We start from the raw sequence: 14865 nt of genomic DNA, 5'->3' as shown, positions 1-14865 counted from the left end.
ATTATATAGAATTTGAAATGCACATTATATCACATATATAATTATAATTATTATTATAACCAATTTTTATATAATAGATTTGTAATTTTTTAAAGAGCTTTCAAGCTGATATGGCATTTCTAAGTAATAATTCACAATCAACTGACAGATTCAAGGATATGCCACTTCTTTTTAAATTAAGCAATAAAATATGTATTATCGCGAATATAACAATAATATTTTATTACTGTTATTATTTATTTTATTATTTAATGATTAATTTAAATATTTAAGAATTTTGAATTCGTATTTTCGTCAACTACTAAGTTAATAGTTTTGTTTAAGTTAGTCTCTATTCTTGGTATTAGTAAGTTTTTTACGTAGATTTTCTGTACTCCGAGATTTATCATCAAGCATACACAATTTTTTTATAAATCGACAAATTAATACAATATTTAATTTAATATGTAGGATAATAAATTATGTTAAGAATAAAGTTAGAAATGCTCGCGCCCGAACCAGTAACACTTGTGGCCAATTACAAAATGAAAAGTGTTCTTCACAGTTACGAATGATGTGCTTTTTTGTACTCAGTTTCCATTTAATTGAAAGCTGAACTACGGCTTGGATGACGGAAGCAGGCAAGCTAAGTTTTATGATGCGCTACATTTAAAGTTAGGAATATTTGGTTTTTTAGTAAAGCAACTAAAAGCACTGCAAATACTTATACAAAAATTTGTTGACAAATGCGAAATAAAAGGAAAGCATTTAAGATTTTGATTATATTAACTAAGCTCAATAAAAAAAGTAAAAAATGGATGTTATTCTTGTTGCTCTGATACTATTACATAGTAAGTTTACTCATTTTGATAATAAAAATATTCTCATACTGTATTATATAATATATTTGCATCTGGTAATTCTTTATAATGCTATTCTGATACATTATTACAATAAAATATCTTTGAAGCATCTATATCTGATTTTTTTTTTAATTATAATTTGAGATAATTTCTTTTTTCCTCATACACTGTAATATCCTTTTTATACTGTCATTTAAATAAAAGTAAAAAAATTAGTATTAGATTTTATATTGCATTAATACACAGATTCATTGAGAATTATTTAACAATGCTTATAATATTAGAATACTGAGACCATGCGGTTGTTATATTCCTATACTTATACTTAAATATCTCTTACACACATTTATTAAGAACTATGCAATAAAGGTGTCAAATTTTAATATACTTTGTTTTGATTATAAGATAACTATGTAAAAGAAAGTGATTATTTGATATATTTGTAAGATGATTAGAGTTATGTAAACTTAAACACTCCCTTCTTAATTTTATTTACAATTTAAAGTCAATTGCAATAGCTATTAAGGATTTTTTGAATTTGGTTATATGGTTTCAAACCAAACAGCCGTTCTACCCTTTTCCTTTCGACAGTTCGTTGTAATAAATAATAAAGTAGTTCATTTGAAAATATGTATCTAATCAATTTTTCCATACTAATTAAATTCAGATCTAAACCGATTAAAATGAAATATATAAATACACATCAAATTTGAAGCATATGTATAGCACTCAAATTTCATTAAAATATTGCATATTAATATGCAATGATTAATGTAGGATAATGGAGTTGACTCAGATATACCATATTCCCCAAGAAATCTTCAAATGGTTACCTTTTTACTTATCTAGTTTGAAATCTAAAGAATCAGTTTGCAGTGTAGCAGACGTAGAGATGGATAAATAGCTAAATCTATATGTTTTGTCAAATGGATTTAAAATATATATATAATACAATATATGCATTTCTTCAAATATCTCATCAGTCTAAATATACTTCTCAAAGCAAATGTTTGAAGCATATAAAAACATATTATAAAATAATTAAAATGATTATGATTTTTGTGATTTTTACGCACCACGTTTTTTTGTTTTCCAATTTTAAATCAATTATTTTTTTTATGTTATTACGATTTTCTATTTAGCTTACCACATATGGGCGTAGTGTGCACAGTTATGGGGAAAAGCTTCTTATAAAAAGTGAGTATTTGCCGATCACTTCATATTGACGAAAAGAAAACTCAACAACATAAATGCTATTATAATAGATTAATTAATATATGTGCCTTATTTTTATAATTTTATTTTTATTAATTTTAAAAATATATCTATAAAAATTATAAAAGAAACAATATGTATATATACATTAAGACCGAAAAGTTTTCGGAAATTCTCATTTAAAATTCGCGCGCTGTATATTTTCCGATATTTTAAGTTTATGTAGTTTGGCAGCACTGTCCTTAATTACTATGCCAAAAATGAGCGCGATCTGTCAGACAGTTCGTTTACGGCAGCTGTTGAAACCAGTTCACCTCAGTAGGGCGTTGCGAAAAAAACAATGGAAAAAAATATTGAACAAAGAGTTTGCATCAAATTTTGTGTTTCGAACGAAATTTCGTGTGCAGAATCGTTGCGAATGCTACAAAAGGCTTATGGGGAATCAGTTTTATCGAAAACTCAAGTTTATGAGTGGTACAAAGCCTTCCAGGACGGTCGTACGACCGTCGAAGACATTTCGCAACGCACTACTGAGGTGAACTGGTTTCAACAGCTGCCGTAAACGAACTGTCTGACAGATCGAGCTCATTTTTGGCATAGTAATTAAGGACAGTGCTGCCAAACTACATAAACTTAAAATATCGAAAAATATACAGCGCGCGAATTTTAAATGAGAATTTCCGAAAACTTTTCAGTCTTAATGTATATATATATATATATATATAAGAAACAAAAAAAAGATAATATGAAAAAAATACTTTGAAATAATATGAAATATATCAGATTAATATAATTAATAAATTATTAATTAATTAATTAAAAGTTCAGTACGCGTACTTCTATATTTTTAATTTTTGAATTAATTAATAACATTAAAAATCAGAAATTTACAAATAAGTTCTAAGCGAACTTGATATTTAGTTACATTTGTACTTGGTCATATACAGAGTCACACTTTACAACAACTTAAAAAACAATAACTACAGACGCAGACGCTTAAATAAAATTCGTTGTAGAGAGATTACTGTACGGAATGGAAAGACTTTTAAAGCATTTAACATCAGATGGAAGTTCTTATATAACCTAATGCAAAAACATACAATAACAATTTTCTTGACATAGAATTGCAGTCCATTTGTAAATTAAAGTCAAAATTATCCATAATGATTTGTGATATACACAATTTTCAAGATTTTTATAATAGTATTTCCAAAATATTTAATGATATTATTATATATTATTATAATGTATTGTGTAGTAATCTATTGTTTTACATGTTTCAGAAAACGCAATATGTAGAGTTAGGCTTTTAAATTCTTCAATTAAAATTTATATTGTTTTACATAATGTAAATTAAGTTAATATTAATTTATCAGAAAAGCTGTATTAGCTATTTTAACATGAAAGTTTTTTTTTCTTGTGAAACAGTGACTTTTGCAAATGTGTCCACAAAAATAAAAAAATCGGCAGTATGAAGAAGTCAATAAGAAGCTTGATATAAGAGGACTTGAACCACAATTGCGATGCATTAAACTTTTCGAACATTTCGAACAAACTCAAAAATATTCTTAAGTAACATATAAGGAATTTTTTAATTGTTCTATATAAACAGTCTGTTGGTCAGATTTGGCTAGTATTAGCCATATTAATAACATCATTTTATAAGGAATTTTTTAATTGCTCTATATAAACAGTTCGTTTGACAGATATGACTAGTATTAGAATGTATTAATGTTATTATTATTATAGCTTCAATAAAAAAAAATAGGTTTTTAATGTTAATTTTTTCTTGCCGAGTGTGACGTGTCTTATGACGAAAAAAAAACTATTTAAAAGTTAAAAGGGTTCAAATAGAAATAAGAAGACAACAACAAAATTTTTATTAATTTATTGAAATTTTTGTTGTTGGTTTTCATTTCCCCTAATTTTTGAACATTTCAAAAATTGGAAGAGAATACTATATTTATTTTAAATTAAAAAAAGAAATTATTAAGACAGGTTTTGATATTAACTACTTTTTATTAGTTTTTATTCAATTCATAATTATTCAGCTAATATAAATGTTAATTATATTGTCTTGTAAAAAAGTAATATTATTTACTAAAACTATTTTGTCGTGCATTGAGAATGCCACTCTGCATATTAGTTTCCCAACTCAATTTCAATTATATTATTTACGAAGTAAAGCTCTTCACTTTACTGATGCATACATTTAGTGTTATATTCAAATATATCGAACACAAAAACACAAACACAAAAGTCTAATACCGCTAAAAACGCGAAAATATGATTAAATATTATATGTATATAAGTGAAAAAAATATATGACTACAAATTTCTGTACAAAATATCTATAAAAACTTTTTGGTGTTAAAAATATCTATTTATATATTAAATGGAAATCTATCAGTATATATATTTATTGTATTCATAATTCTGATATTGGAGTTCTGCACTATTTAAATTGATACCTAAACTGCATTATTGAGTTTATAATTTTTTTTTATATATATTTAAAAAATAAACCTTTTTTGTAATAGACTGGACTTAGTGTAAATAACTGTCATTTGTTAGGTATATAATTTAAATAGTTGATGTGTTTCTGAATTAAAAACAGAAATACTTTCACATGCAATTTCTACTATAACTCAGTGTCATACATTTTGCATTATTTGGTATATCTTCTTCTTCTTCTTCTTCTTATGTGGACAATTGAATCGCGTGCCATTTTCAATTAAACAAGCCATTTTGCTTAGCTACAAATAAACACTGCCACAACTGATCATCACTGGAATTTTAAATTGTCATTAAATTCTATTTTACGGTGAAATCTCCTAAATCGTTTGTTTTTACGATTTATACAGACACAGCTTTTTTATAATTACTCAGATTTTATCATATTTAACATTTTGAGAAAAAGTTTTCTTAGTACGTACACTCATGTTATATAGAATGAAATAATATTCAAGAATATATTTAAGCATTTTGTCCTTCCGTAACTTGGAAATATAGTAAAATTTAATCACAGTTTTATCATGATTATATGTACACAACAAGTGCGAGAATAAATAGATAACGAACATAAATAATAAATTATAGATCTGTATTATCTGTCTCTTTGGAATCTCTTTGGAAAATGTTTAAAAGAGTTTTCATTTTGAATTTTAGGTTAATGGTTGTTCCTTTTTGTAAATAATGAAATAATAACACTGTTAGATAAATTCACATATACTCGTAATGTATATAAATTCTCTTATAAATAAAAAGAATAGAATAAGCTAAAGCTTATGAATGATATATAGTTCGTTCCATCGACTGTTATTTATTGTAATATACAGCATTTATTACGATACGAATTTTGCTATCGTTATTGCAGTTGAATCATAGTACTGGGCTTATTACTATTAGAATTGTAAATCTGCAGGATTAAATTTTAAGTTGGCATTAATAAAATTCAATGAAATAATTGTCATCATAAATTTTTACCGTAATTACATCCATCCTCTCGAATAAAGAAGACCTGAATTTATGTTGAGGGATTGCAGCATATCAAATGATGTAATGAGCATATCTTTTAAATCTGTATTATCTGTCTCTTTGGAAAATGTTTAAAAGAGCTTTCATTTAGTAATTTAAATAAATTTAAATGACCAGCTTAAACATCTTCTTCGAGAAACATTTATAGTACATTACAGAAAAACAATAACATTTTAATTCATTATTATAAATCAATGCCAGTGATATAAATATGTCACTATGATACATATTTGTGGTATATGTAATATAAATATCATATAATTATTCTAAGTTTAAAATATTTAAAATAAAAGATAAAAACATATAAATTAAACTGAATAAGCAATAAGAGATATGAAAATAATGTTTTAAATTGCTTAGTAAGAGTTCTAATGATAGCTTAAAAATAAACAAAATTGAACAAAAAATTTGTATTTTACTAAAACTTTGGAATGGCAAAAGGTCTTTAGTTGGGCATTACCTCATTAACATTATTAAATTAAAAGCGCTTCACAGCTCGAAAATCTATCTTTTTCCGTTAGTTTGAAATCTATGTGGTTTACCAATCAAATATAGCAGGAAGCTCCACAGAGGGCCATTTAAATATGGTTAACTAAATAATGTTTCATGAACGGGAGAGTGAAAAAAAACATTGGTTACATAAATGGCAACTTATTGCATGATTTTAAGATTTGATTGATTTGATTATTTAAGATTTGTGTGTGAATATTTTAGTAATTTAAAAATTTAGTAATTATCTAAAATTTGGTGGAAAAAAAAGAATTATGTGCTTTAAAAATATACAAAAAGGTACTAAATATCGATTAATTCATATAAATTTATAAATTCGTTTCTAACTTATATAAATATATATAGTATCTTTTTCGAAGGCTCTGGAGGATAAAAAATTACAACACTTTTGTATTTGCAATTACAAATAAATACAGCAATTATTATTTGCTGTATATTTATTGTCTATAAGAGTAGTATAAAAATTAATTTATGCGCCGGCCACGTATACATCATTTGTGTAACAGAAAAGCACGTATATTATATAATTTATTTGTATATAATATTCTAGCTACCATAATTTGTGGTTACTTTTTAATTTCATATGTAAGAAACTTAATCGGAATTTGCGGTTTAGAACGCAGAAATCTATAACATTGACTATTTAATAATTAAATCGAAAATAATTCATTAGGTGTATTTTCCATAGTTACCAATTTTGCTATTTGCTATAGTCATAAAAAACTCTATAGTATATTAATTTTCATTTCTATTAAATATATTCGCATAATTTTAAAACAATATAAGTTCTATTTGTAATTTTAAATATACTAAATTTAATTAACATATTTTAAAGAAATGTTCGACTATCTTCAATTGAGGAACATTGATCTTAATTATTTGAAACATTTGCAACCTTCCAAATATTATGTACATATTTTTTATTATGAAATTTGAAATATGATAGTTCAATGATTATTGGTATATGTATACATAATTTATTTACATATCGTAAAAAACCGTTTCCACATACGTTTTCATAAATTTTAATTTCTTATTAATCGTTTGAGTTCAAATATACCTTACATATGATAAATATAATGCTATATATAAACAAACTATTACTAATGAAAATATTAAGAAAGTGAGTTTTTGTAAAAATCTTTAATTCAAATGGCACTTGTGCTCTCTTTTTATAAAATTATTTTATTCTTGCATGTTCTGCAATTGCTAGCACTCTCTCCCTGCTATTGTTATCAATAATTTTTGCAGCTTTTAGCACTTTGCGAGTGTTGTTATTTATTTTGTTCTTGTACTTTCTTTAACTACTAACACTAGCTTTTACTATTGTTTTGCTATTATTGTAGTAATGCGTGCATTTGCGTGATTTAGTGATGTAGAAACTGTTTAAAAGTATTTTAATTTCGTAACTCAATTGAGTGTTCTTTGTGAAGGCACTTAAAAGTGAATTTTAAACTTATATAAGATAAAAGTTCATTTATAAATTTTAATAAATATATATTATAATAAAAATATATTATTTTTTGTACTTATACTTTATATTTGTGTTTTTTTTATTGTTATTATGGATAAGCTGTGCATGCACTCTGACTTGAAAGATCTTTTGTGCAGTTTTTGTTTTGTATTTTAATTATTAAAATATTTGAACAATAAAAAAATTATAAATATAAAACAGAAAAAAAAATATTAGTTAAGGATTCAAAACTGGAACTTTAGCTCTTATCGTTTATCTCTTACTTGACTCTTCTATTGCTATCTTTTAAATTTCGCTGTTGTGTGAATTCTTGTAAAATATTAATTTAAAATCTAATTAACATACTTGATACTTTTTAGATTATTTTTTACTTGTATTTCATTAAAACACACAAATATCTCAAAGGAGGAAGTACCCTTTGTAATGTTGATATTGTCAATGTCTGAAATAAATACTTTAATAAATGATATTGAAGATTTTATTTTTAGAAAAAAATAATAGTATTCTAAATTTCGTATTTCTATTTTAAATGAAATTTGAAAAATAAAGAATACTATAAAATATTAACAGAAACATAGGTATATAATAAAGTAGTTGACATACATGTTTGTATTGTAAAAAATACTATTATTCTAATATTTATTATTGTAGTTTCATAATAGTAAACAAGTTAGATATAACCGAATTGTCTACCCAAACAACTGGACAATCAATTCGTAACGAGGATATAGCAACAAAACGTGAAGAGTCACCACTTAATCCAATCACACAACGGCAATTTCAATGGCAAGGAACTCTTGGGTCTCCCTATGACTTGAGACCCGTTGTCATACCATGAGGACATCTCTTATATTTTCAAGCATTTCTGATATTACTCGTTACATTCACTATTTTTTATTTAAATTATAATTACCTCAATATTTTTAAATATATTCAAAATTAAAATAAATCTCAGATTGCTAAAAAAATTTTTTTTGTTGAATTCCTATAAATTGTGTTAAATATGGTTGGTTTTTATAACAAACCTAAACATGAGAACCCACAGCGAGTGTGTGATTCCTTCTATTTCATAAAGTCTCAAAGGGAGATGAATTTTATTTATTAGCCTCGATAACAGACAATATTCTTTGGCTGGGAGCAAATACTACGAATAAAACGAATAGAACTCAGTACTGCATGTACATAAAAATGTGTAAAATCTAAGCCAATTATGCATAATCGCACTTCTGTATGCGACTACGTATAAACTTCCTCGTTACATCTGTGATGAGCAAAAGATGCTAATGGACGGCAATGACAGTGACACTTGAGAATGGATAAAATATGTAAGAGTCGTGTTCTTACTTAGCCTGTTATTTGTTTTTCGCTTATTACATACGTATACACAAATGCCGTAGCATATGTTTAGATGTATTTCTATATAATTTCAAATCACACCGAATGTGAATAAACCGCAAGAACAATTGCATCCGGCGAATTGTGCTTCTCATATCAAATCTTGAAATTTTTTTTAAATATTTTTGCGGAAACTTGTAAATCAAAAGTAACACCGCCTCTCGTTATGTACGAACGTGCTTATTTATCGTATTTGTATAAAATATTTTGATTGTTGAGCAAATCGTTGATGTCTTTTAATTATCAAATTAATTTATGCGTTGATTTTATAGTTTTCCTAAATTTACATAACCGAAATTACTGGACAATTTGCACAATATAGTAGCTAACACAAGTACGTAGTTGAAGGGATTATTCCTGGGGCTTCAGGAAATTGTATATATTTTTGTTTTTAATTTAGTATTTATTTATAAATAACTAATCTTTGAAAACTTAAATAAGAAACCCAAAAGGTAAAAATATTTATATTTCTTTTAAATTTTAAAAAACTAAATCATCAATCTTGAGTGTTGTCATTATCAACTTATTAGAAACCATTGTAATATACTTCAACACATCTAAATAATTAATATGTGCTCAACAATACATATAAGCATTTGTAACATATCTAAAATGAATACAAGAAAGATTAAATCCATGCCCCCTTAAATGGAAAAAAACTAATGATCGCATTGAGATATTCCGAAGATATTCCAGATTTATAATAAAATAACTTATTGTCACTGTAAGCCAGTGTAAAATATCTAAAAATATAAAAATGAACAAAAGATAGATAAGAAACATGATATTTCCTAGATATTTTAGACTTATAATTGGATGGCTTACTGCCCTATTGGCAAAAAACGCCATACCACACTTAAAAAGGAAAAATAACTAAAGATCGCATTCAGATATTTGTAGGACTGCTTACTTGTCAAATCCTAAGATCACTGCGTTAACCTAACATTTCCCAAATAGAATAATTTGTACATAGTATATATATGATAAAAATTGGATTCTACAGAAGTTACTCATATTTATTAAAGAAGAAAATAAATAGAAGATAGATCAGAGACTTGCTCTACTTAAATATTAAAAAAACTAAAGATCTCATTGAGATATTTCGCAAGTATTTTAGCCTTATAGTAGAATTGCTTACTTGTTATTATCAGTTATAAACCCACTTATGGAAACACTCTTTAATGCGCTTTATTGTAGTTATGGGAAAGATAAGGAAAGTGCTTCACATCTGTTTTGTCATTGCTCAGAATATCTACAATGTATGTTAAATATGTTAGGGATTTACTTTCTAGAGAATCTTAATCAACTTGAGATCTTCCAAAAAAAATATCCAATGATCTATCCAATGTTTGAAATAGTTTAAAATCCTTTGAGACTTATAGCAAGTCTAAGTGGAATCCTAAGATTATTGCGTTACCCTAACTTAGACATAAAAATTTACAAGTCGTATTGTATAGATATGATAAAAATTTAACTTTTCAGTAGTTATGCTTTGTTTTATTTAAGCAACCCAAACAGCAAATTCACGTCTCGAATTATATTTGAGGCACAATTAAAAACCTGTCGATACTAGCAAAGAATATAGAACTGTTGATAGTATTGATTTAGCTATCGATAGTTATCCACCAATAATATAAGACACAGTTTTGGACTTTCTGGTAAAAGCATTCATAGTTGACCTTAGCTAATTGTGTTTAATGATAAATCTAACAATGATATTGTTAAAAAGTGCTAATATTTCACTTGCATTTCAAAGAGTTTGCAGTGACAAAACCCTATAATTCTATCCTTAAGAAAGAGGTACAGAAAAAAACTGAAAGACATGAAAAAGGCTTCAAACAATGCTAATTCATTCCGATTTCCGGTCCAATTAAAAAAAAATGTAATAGTGATAGTTTTTATTTCGACAAAAACATATAGTTTTTTTGTGTCTTTTCAGATTTGAAGAATATATATAATATATTTGTGTTATAAATTTTTTTGTCATGATTAAGATTTTTTTCTTTCAAAATGAATCAATTTTCAATCACCGACTATTTTAAGTATGTAGATAGCAATCAATGAACTATTTCGTACATGATTATAAAGTTTGAAAAACAATTATAAGAGAAGTGGAATAAACAAGTACCGAATTGTACAGTACTGATCGAATTAAACCAATATTTATATTATCAAGATCGTTCGGGTCTTTGTTGCTAAGCCTGATAAGTCGATGAAAAAATAAATTTTAGTGTGAAAATCTCTTGTAGAATATTTGTAATTTTCAAAGAAATGTGAATAATATATTCTGATTTCATCACAAAGTAAAAACTAATAATTACATTTCGTGTGAAGTATCTAAGTTTAATTTTTTAGATTAACTCACTTGTAGACATTGGTTGTGGATAGTTTTGTCATACATGAATAAAAGTTGTATTGAGTTTTGATGATTTAAATAGAAACTAAGAAATATAATTCAGTTATAGTGAAAGTGATGTTATCAAGGTACAATATGATCCGTAAAGATATGAAAGTATTATGTATATGTATTTTTTTGGGAGGGTGCGTACCCTCTTGTGAAAAAAGAAGCTAATGAAAAAACAAATCTTTCTGACATTATGTGTGATATCACATTAGATAATAATTCTAAAAAGTGATCAATATAAATTATTATATATGATAAACAGAAGCCCTTTATATTTTATTTTTGTGCCGCTCTGCTGATGTCTCGTAAATTTTATTTAGCCAAATTTAATTATTCTTGAAGGTCATTGTGCGACAATTTTGATGAGTTAGTTTTAAAGTTTAAATGCAAAATCATTTATTTTCATTTGTGAATGTTATCAAACATATATCTAATAAATAAGATAATTAGAAGTAGTCATCATGTTCAAATGGGTTTAAAATATATTATGAACTATGATATTATAGATATCTAAACTGTATTAAAAGTAGATACGATATCTTTTGAAATCAGCAGTAATATGTAAAAAAACATTTCACTGATTAATCATCGTAATCAATGACTGGGTTACTTTTATTAATAATTATAAAATTATAACATAGTCAAAAACAATTAGAGTGATTATTAAACTATAGTAAAAATGTTTATAACTTTAATAATGAAACATATATGCTCTTTACTTACTTTGTATTAGAGAAAAACTTTTAAAAATATATGTATATATATAACATATATTAAGGTTAATTTTTCAGTGAATATGTCTACAAATAAAACTGTTGCACTTGTATGCTATCTGCTCTGTAGAACTGAAGCTACAGCCACAGTGTTACCAATTTAGAAACTATGTAGTTTCAACAGTACGGTGACATAAGCCCGTGTATATGTTTTGACATCGTAGTGTAAGAAATTCTCAAACCTGCAATTTCATAGTTTAGTAATGTGAATAGAAATAAAGATCATGCAATTTGTCACAAACAGACAATTCTTAAACATTCGATATTTGGAAAACGAATATCCGAATATCCATTTATTTTAAGGACATTTGAAGGATAGATATTATATTTCCTTCCTAATGGCAAAGTTTAAACAATATATTGAAATAAAAATTTTAATCACAAGTATGTGTTTTTTACATTTACATTTGGAACCACAAAATAGATAACCCTATACTTCTGTTTTGCTCATAGTTTAAACAAAAAGAGCCATGAAAAATTCTTATATATGTAATTCCGGAACATAGCAAATATAATTTATTTATGCTACATAAATATATTCCAAATTACATATAACAACCATTATTTGGCATTTTATAATATTTATTTACTAAACAAGTTTATTATACCATAAACAAATGAAAAAATTTTTCTTGCGTGCGACTAATTTAGTTCTATGATTAAGTTTATTTTTTAATCCATTTATCATCTAAAATAAGAGTATAGGAAAATCTATATACAAAAGGGGATTCAGTATATATACATACATACATATTACATATACAACAAACAACAAAATCCATGCTAATAATAAAATTAGGTGAAAGTCCAATAATTACTCAAATACGTTTACTTCGTAACACTGAATTTTGACAAGGTGTAAGGAAGCCACGTGAGTTAGCAATAGAAATTTCAAAGCTTTTTTCCTATAATAAAACAGAAACAGAAATCCTTAACAGCAGGACTGATGATATGTAAGAATCATTATATTTATTTATTAAAATAATAAATTGAATCTGATAGAAGGACTACTAATAATATCGAAAACAATACTGAAAATGGAGTATTGCATTGAAGAACAAAGTGTAACACATAGTATATATAGTTTCTTAGCTTTATATTTTAGACAAATTTTATTATATTCACATTTTAATAAGCAATTAATTGTACTTTTAAGATACAAATGAGTTCTAATATAAAAATACGTTGGTTAAATACTTAATATTAGAAAACAATGTGACGATTGGTTTTTGATATTATATAATTATAATGAACTATAACAGATATCTAGTGAAACAATTCTTAAACTATGGACGTAGCTTGTAGGTGTGCCATAAAGGGGCCACAGTATATTATATTAACTATACGGGGCAAAACTTCATGGGTCATGCTATCATTATGAAATATTATAATATACTGCTTTTTTTCGAGGCACATTTTTAGAATATTCTTATTGATTCTCCTTATTGACTACACTAATGGTTTACCTATTGCCTGATATATGAAAAATGTTTGTTTTCCTATACACATTTTTATCAAATAATCAAGTCCCAAGTCTCCTAAAAGACAAAAATAGGATTTTAGTGTACAAATTATTGTTGAAACCATAATTTTGGTTATATCTTTAATATCTGTAACATAAATATTCTGTAAAATACTTAAAAGTGTTGTCACAGTTCTGTCACATATATTATTATAGTCTTCTCTCCTTTCATAAGTATCCCAACATCATCCTTACATATATAACATTATAACAAATATAGGAGAGCTGTGTGTATATAAGAAAAAAATGAATATGCATATCAATAAGGTATCTCTAAACATTCTGGGTAATAGCCAGTCTATGATTAAAGCGGTTTAAATTCAATTGTAATATTAAATTATATTTATAACAATATTTCGAAAATGATAAAATTTATATGCTGAATTAAGTATTTTTCAAGTATGAATCTTTTTTTTATATTATTTATTTCTGTATTTATTAACTGTATTTATTGTTTGTATAAAATTGCATTATATTATATTTCAAAATTATATATGTTTTTTTTATGTTTTTTGAAATCAGAAAAAAATAATTGTTAAGATTGAATATGTTTAAATGCATTAAAAGTACGTTTGAGAAGTGTAAGATATTCTTTAAAGTACTATTATATAACAATAAATAACACCTCATCAATGCTTGATCGATTTATGTTCTTCATAAAAAATTCCTCAACATGATTTATCGGACTACAGTAATGTCTAATGTCTTGTTCATAAAGTCAGATTACTTGTAAATATATTTATGTTGCAATGAAATATAATTTATCTTAATTCAATTTTATAAATACGTTAAGAAGAGATAAGCGCCAGCTAACTGCACTATGAATATAGAATTTCAATATTAAAAAAAAAAATATTGAGGAAAACTAAATTTGAGAAAAAAAATGTCAGCAAATTGCATTAAAAATATGAAATAAGTATATGAAATATTTTAAAAAAAAAAAACTTGAAAAAACGCTATTCAATATTAAAAAAAACAATTGAAAAAAAAAAATAAATTAATTGTATAATTAATAAAATAAAATACATTAATTATAACATTAAAATACATGAACAAGTTTAATATGTTATTAAATATTGTATTATTTATTATTTATTGATTGTGTGATCAATTTATTATAGCAATAAAAATTTGTATAAATATAGTTATGTAAATGAACATTTTTCCATTCTATTTTCGAACAGTTTAAGCGA

Source organism: Teleopsis dalmanni, chromosome 2, assembly GCF_002237135.1.
Source record: "Teleopsis dalmanni isolate 2A chromosome 2, ASM223713v2, whole genome shotgun sequence".
Taxonomy (NCBI): domain Eukaryota; kingdom Metazoa; phylum Arthropoda; class Insecta; order Diptera; family Diopsidae; genus Teleopsis; species Teleopsis dalmanni.
Note: the sequence above shows the minus strand (reverse complement) of the source record.